Source organism: Silene latifolia, chromosome X (assembly GCF_048544455.1).
Source record: "Silene latifolia isolate original U9 population chromosome X, ASM4854445v1, whole genome shotgun sequence".
NCBI classification, from domain to species: Eukaryota; Viridiplantae; Streptophyta; class Magnoliopsida; order Caryophyllales; family Caryophyllaceae; genus Silene; species Silene latifolia.
The window spans coordinates 119,956,723-119,964,082 of NC_133537.1; the positions used below are offsets into that span (position 1 = coordinate 119,956,723).

Consider the following 7,360-nt stretch of genomic DNA (forward strand, 5'->3'; position numbering starts at 1 on the left):
AAGTTCCTCAAGGTTAAGGCACAATTAAAATAGACAAACAAACAAGAACTTAATCACAAAACACCGTCCCCGACAACGGCGCCATTTTGATGTGAGCGAGTCGTTGTTCACTTAATCAAACACATTTATATTCTCAAAAAACAACTAGTAAGTGGTTAAGTCGAGGTCGATCCACGGGACGGTGTGTTTTGGGTCCTAAGTCTATCTATTATAAGTTGTGCAAGTGTCACGATTATATGGATTTGAGGTTGTGTTGTAAACTACGACAAGGAAATGTAAACAAATGAAGAGCAAGGTAAGTAAATAGAAATGGAGATGTAAACAAATGGTAAAAGACACTAGGATGTCATGGGTTCATAAGGGAATCATGGTAAGATAACATAAATGAGTCACATAGATGCAAGCAATTATTATTGTTGGAATCGAGTTAGCTTATGTCTTACAATTCCTAGGGAAAGTTAGGTCTCGGAGCCGAGTTGGTCACAACTTTACAACAACTACATCGACTTGATTCTCCCTATTCAACTATATGCATGGTCTAACAAGCCTTGAGTTAGTTTATGTCTTACAAGTCTTGTTGAAAGGATAAGAGAATCATGCTAGGTTGTCAATCAAGCATTTCATCAAACATAACATGTGCATAAGTAAAGTACAATAAGCAAGCATTCATATGAACTCATTAAGCATAGATCTATCCCATAATTACTCCCCTAATCCATCCCCCCCCCCCCCCCCAACTAACCCTAGATAAGAGAATACTCACTACACATCATGATTCATATGCTAGCAATGGTGTCAAACATCACAACACAAATGAACATGGTGAATAAGCAAGGTAATAAAATAAGAGATTAACAAATAAATAAAGAGGTATTACGAAGGTTACCAACTTGGAGACTAAAGATGAACATAAATAAAGAAGAATCCTTGAATAAAGATGGAGACTTGTCACTTAGTCTTCAAATACATACCCAAGAGATCCAAATGTAAATAACTTGAGATGAAGAAAAAGAATGGATAGACAATAGAAGAAACCTTTGATTAATGGTGGAGAGTTGTCAATTCCCCAATACAAACCCAAGAATTCTTCAAGTACAAAGCTAGATCTAAGTTTGTTTGAGAATAATTGAGGAAATATTAAAGTGTAATTATGGAAAGATTAAAGACTGCTTCTATTCTAAGCTACTCCTAAGAAGGCTTAATCTACTCTTAAGGGAATTTAACCCTCAATTTATTACAAACAGGGTATATGTAGTGGTACAAGGATTAGGTTAACTAAGAGCTTTAAATGACGATTAGGCCCCTTAATTGAAGTTCAACGCCTTGCAAGTCCCAGCTGGGGACGCATGACCTCTCTTCGTGAAGAGAATCATCCTGCACTGAAGGACGCCCGTCCTAGCTTGGAGACGCCCTGGCTAGTTTTGGGACGCCCGTCATGTGCTGCATTTCTTCTTCTTCTTGTTTTGGCTGCCCCCTAATCCGTGGGGGTCCTTCATAGGTCGTGGGGATCCTTTGTCATTGCCCAATCACTTGTTTTATTGACCTAGGTGTTTAGTGTTAGTCTCCTCTTTGATGCTTGGTTGTTGGATGTTATTAATTTAGCTCTGTTTCACTCCATTTGGGCAAGGTTAGTTCTCCTCTCCTACAAAGGACACCAAACCTCATAGAATATGCATAATTGGGAAGCTAAAGATAAGAAACGACCCTAATACACAATAAAAATCATAGGAACTAGGCTAGTTAGGGGACTAAATGTGCGTCAATAGGAGTCACATCAATTAATGTACTTGATTACTTGTATTTTTGATGTACTCGATTTAATTAAATAATTAAGAAACGATATTAAAAAAATATTTTTAATTAAATAATTAAAAAATGATAAAAAAAAATGAATTTTAAATAAACGAGATTAAGAAATACCTCAATCTTTTATTAAAAAATGATGAAACGATGTAACTACGATTTTATTTAATTAAAAAATGATCAAACGATTATGAAATTATATTAATATAATTTAACAAAATAATAAATAAGAAAAAAAAATACAAAATACAAGTTTATTTAATATAATATGCATTTATGGATTTGACTCGGTGCTTGTCTGGTCGAAATAATTTTCGCTTTCATGATCGAGCTCATTTTGTTGTCGTAGTCGGCATCCATCTAATCCTTATAGCACACCAACATTTTAAGTGTATCGGATCTTAGACGAGTTAGTTTTTCATCCAATACCCTTTTTGCTCCACTAAAGCAACTTTCGGATGCAACGGAAAACACTTGAATGCTTAAGAAGTCCCTTGCTATTGCTGACATCACCGAAAGCGACCTCCTTTGATTTTGCCACCATTGCAAAAGGTCAAGGTCATTGACCACTTCTTCGGCTATAGCTCACAAATAATCGTAGCTAATGTACATTTGATACTCGGCCAAGTTGGATGTTAGAGTAGATGATTGTCGATTTGGTCTTACCCGACTCATCAAACATTTAAGAGCGGCCAAGCTCGTTCCTCGAATATCACCTTGACTACTACCTGTACTAGAAGTAGGACGGGAAGAAACACGAGTAAGGTTACCAAACACAGACTTGTAATGGTCATATACAGTAAACAAAAATTAGATCTAACACTTTCTCTATATTGATCTTCGTTAAAAGGTAAACGTAATAGACTCTTATAAGCACCAACTAACTGTATAGTCTCCTCTAATTTCCACCTAGGGTCTAAAATCATACAAAAAAACATAAACAATGGGAATATCGGACCAATATTTGAGCCACTTTTCCTCCATTTGTGGAAGAACCCGCTAAAGATAACATTTCCACGATAATCGTTAAAAAGTTGCGCAATATGAATAACATTACCAATAAAATGAGGAGCGGTAGGTTGATATACATTTGAAAAAAGAGAGAGTTGCATTGTTAAAAGCGCCTAATAAATTAACATACAATGAAATTTTTGGTCAATCCTCTTCTTGTAACACCCCTGATTTTCGGCTAAATTAAAATCAACTTTTACGTATAAAACTGTCCAAAATATAGGGATATTATAATCAATATACAAAGTCTCTTATTACAAATCCTTTTAAAAATATAATAATACAAAATGCAACCAAAAACTTTACAAAGTCTTTAATAAAAACTCTTGGCTCGAAAATCCTTTTGAACTGCACTGGAAGTCACCTGAAATAAAACCATAAGACAAAATTCACCTACCCCCATGAAGAGTAGCCCAGATGGGAGAAAACACGTCAGCTGGGGAGCTGAGTAACAGACCTCAATCTAAGCAGCTTAATTTTGGTCATGACATGGAAACACATACACGTAAAAATAAAAATAAACACAGAAAATAATAAAAACACTCCCCGTAAACTAATCTGAACCTCAAACCAATTTCATTCTATTTCCATAATAAAATACACTCACTCATCCCAATAGTTAACCAAGTCTCAGCTCATTACTCTGTCTCACTCATTACTCCATCTCATAATATAATACTCCAAAGTAACCAATACTGCATTCTCATCGTCAATCCTAAACCGAGGACAAGGGGTGAGTGAACTAGCGGATAAAACCGCGAAACAATATATCCATCTCAATATCAATTTCAATCTCATAATAATATAACTCAATAACCATGGTCACTCCGAACCGTAAACATAACTCGATACACAGGCCCTATAACTAAATACCAGTAACCAATATCCATGTCAATTTCAATTCCAATATCGTCAAAAGGTTCAGTAATGAACCATGCTTAACACTTAAAGTAAAACTCTAAACTACTCACCCACGAATCTTAGTTAAAACAATCAATAATTTAAACACAATACGTTTAGCCCATGAAATAATCCAACCTCAGCACAAATATGGAGTAGCAACGACCAAATATAATCAATCGGACCACTCTTATCTCTTCTAACAAAAAAAGATCAATACCATTCCGTCAACTAGCAACAATATGACAATTGCCCACAATAATCCTTCACCATTATCAATTTCATGTCATGATTAGATACTAACCCATATGCACAATACTTGCACTGATTAATCACCAACATCATCTCAGACAATTTTTTGATGGCATATATATAAATTCAATTTGTTAGAAGTTAGTAAAATTTAGTAAATAGGATCAGTAGAATCTCAGACAATTGTTTTTCCTAAGATTCTAATAATATTGGACTAATAATATTGGGCTATTTAGTAATTGTCTGAGATTCTTCAATTTGATGGCTATTTAGTAATAATAGGATCAGTAGAATCTCAGATAATTGTTTTTACTAAATTCTAACAAATTAGCACATACAACCCCAAACAATAATAATAATAATAGGATCAGTAGAATCGTGTTACCTTTAATAAATCTCGGATTGGAGAACTAAAGCTCCCAAGTCCGACTAGATAATTGATACAAAAAGGAAGAGCAATTTGGGAACCCAGCATCATTCATAACAATGCAATTAGGCGTAAAGGATTATTGATTGCTATTCGTGATGAAGGTTCATCAAATAGCGGCAACAAGAAAGTGAATATGAAGGAATAGCAAAGTACGGTCAAAATCCCCTCTTTTATCTTAACAAATACGGAGTAACATGCTGGTGAATCATTATTTTATGGGAAAGACAAAATAAGGCCACGTATATATGGAGTATTTAGGAGTAAAGGATGATAATTGGAATCATGATGAAAGTTGTATACAGCCGCAAATACGGATGAATAGCAAAGAAAGAACATGGGTTAAAGTAGATATAGGCTAGGGTAGACATAAAATAATAATATGAAATAATATCTACGAAAGGAAATAGGAAACCCAGATTTAAGAAATAAGGTAATAGCTATAAGACGCGGCCGAGAATTAAACGGATGAATAAATAAGGTTTTAGTTGAAATAGAAGCAGCATCTTAAAACATGTGAATATAACTTAAATATCTATCTATATTCTATATAAAATAATAAAACAACAACCATAACATATTTTTTTTCCCTCCAAAACTTCACTCCACATTTAACATAGATTTTAAAATTCTTTAAAAATAGGTTCACTAACTAAATAGCCCAATATATAAAATTTATTTTATGTTGTTAACATAAAATTTATACCACCATATTTTATTATTATTTTTACTAACTTCTCTATATTTTAAGGTCTCCATAATATCATAATTAGTTTCAGAATTTTGTGGGTTTTTTAAATAATTTTCATATCCTATATAGTATACACAATTGTTTGAAAAGAATTGTAGTAACATTGTATATAATTATATGATAGTAATCAATCATTTGAATAGTAAAAGTAACAATATTATTAGCGAGATTAGTGAAAGTGGTAGAAACAACAACGGGGTAGTGAAATAATCAATATTAATGCGGCAATAGTGGAAGTAACAATAATTACGGCGGGAGTAGTTAAATTATCAATATTAATGCGGCAGTAGTAACAGTAACAATAATTACGGCGGAAGTAGGGAAAGTAACAATGATTACGGGCAAGTAGTGAAATGTTATTACTATTGTTTTATTAATAAGAGTAAAATAATAATAGCGGGAGTAATGAATTTGTCTCAAAATTTATTTCATCGTAATTTTAGGATATGCCATAAAAAAATATATTAATGATAAATTTATGGCTTATGCAACTTTAAATAATTTTATTTAATGAAAAAAAAAATAATGATAAGTAGAGGTAGCCCGGGCAAAGCCGGGCACCAATACTAGTTTAACATAGATTTTAGGATTCTTTAAAAATAGGTCCGCTAACTAAGTAGCCCAATATATAAAATTTATTTTATGTTGTTAACATAAAATTTATACCACCATATTTTATTATTGTTTTTACTAACTTCTCTATATTTTAAGGTCTCCATAATATCATAATTAGTTTCAGAATTTTGTGGGTTTTTTAAATAATTTTCATATCCTATATAGTATATACAATTGTTTGATGGCATGAATTTAAATTTTTTAAGCATCATGTTTTTACTCGATTAGACAATATTGTTTAATCATGCAATTTAGATAATTGTTAGTCTCAAAATCATTCCTTTTATGTTTTTAAACCGGTGTGAATAGCCATTTGTTAAAGTGGTCAATCATGTTGAAGTGTTCATAACCTTCAATCTAACTATCTATACTAATTAATAAAACAATAACAATTGACATAGTATCTTGATTAAATTTTTGTTACTATGAACTTAATGTTTTGTTGCCGATCTTCGATTATCATGTATTTATAGCATCTCCCCTTTCCTTGCACGAGTAAGTTGAATAATCTAACAACTAACCAATTGAATTTGAGAAGCATTGGGTAAATGTCTTTAGAGAATGTCTCATAATAAATTTATTATGAGCTTAGTTTATAATTATAATACAAAATAATACCACGGGCAATAAAACAGATGAATACATGGTTAAAAATAAAATGGGTACACTTATTATAAGAATATATATACAAAGTTAAAGAGTCATTTCAAGTCATGATTAACAATATAATTATATAATGGTCATGAAAACGATAAATGATTACAATGTTATATCAATAACTTCTTTAGAGACTATCTCCGATTTTCCTCAAAAAAATTTATTAGTTAATGCAATTTATACGAATGAAATTTGATTATGAGTAGATTGACATTGTTTAAACATTAATAAAGGATTAAAGGGTATGTATTAAAGAGTTTTGATTGGATGTATATTTAACGTTAACAAACATGAATGGCCTAATTCTAGAGTTTACACTCTAGAGTTTCAATGGCCTAATTCTCAATCACAAATTATACTATGATATGATACCCTAATATGGCGAGACTACATAAAAATGACCATTTTATGGTAAAAATTTAGCTTTTGATATTAAAAGTTACCACTATTTTGTTACTAACGGTGACTACTTAAAAAAAACAATCATTTTTACACATAATGTTCACTATTTCATATAAATTGGTCACTTTTACCAGTCTATATTCTACTTACATTGATAAAAGTGATCAATTTCTTATTTCATATGTAAATAATAAAACACAAACCATAAATATCTTTTTTAATTTCCCGCCTAAATACTCACCTCATACTAAGCACAATTTTAGCAAAATTCATTAGCCCACTAATCAACTGGCCCACAATGATCATCAAATTTATATCTACTAACTCATACACTACTAATATTAGCTATGAAATGAGCCCACCATGTTAACAAAAATGAACCTCAAATTGATTTTTAAATTGATTTTGTACCAATTTCTACCAGTCAAATATTGAATACCTTGAAACAAAAAAATAAATTCAACTTTATTTATGACTTTTGAATGTGTACATCAAAAGATATGAGACACGAGTAATATTATGGGACATAAAGACCAAATATG

At 31.7% G+C, this 7,360-nt stretch overlaps 1 long non-coding RNA gene across 1 annotated transcript; it reads right to left on the reverse strand.

Moving 5' to 3' along the window:
• Positions 1–2,863: 2,863 nt before the first annotated feature.
• On the reverse strand, positions 2,864–4,829 carry LOC141623567 (uncharacterized). Its single transcript, XR_012533454.1, has 2 exons — positions 4,352–4,829; positions 2,864–3,178 (listed from the first exon to the last, which is right to left on the reverse strand). It is a non-coding gene; the product is annotated as an uncharacterized LOC141623567 (long non-coding RNA).
• Positions 4,830–7,360: the final 2,531 nt, after the last annotated feature.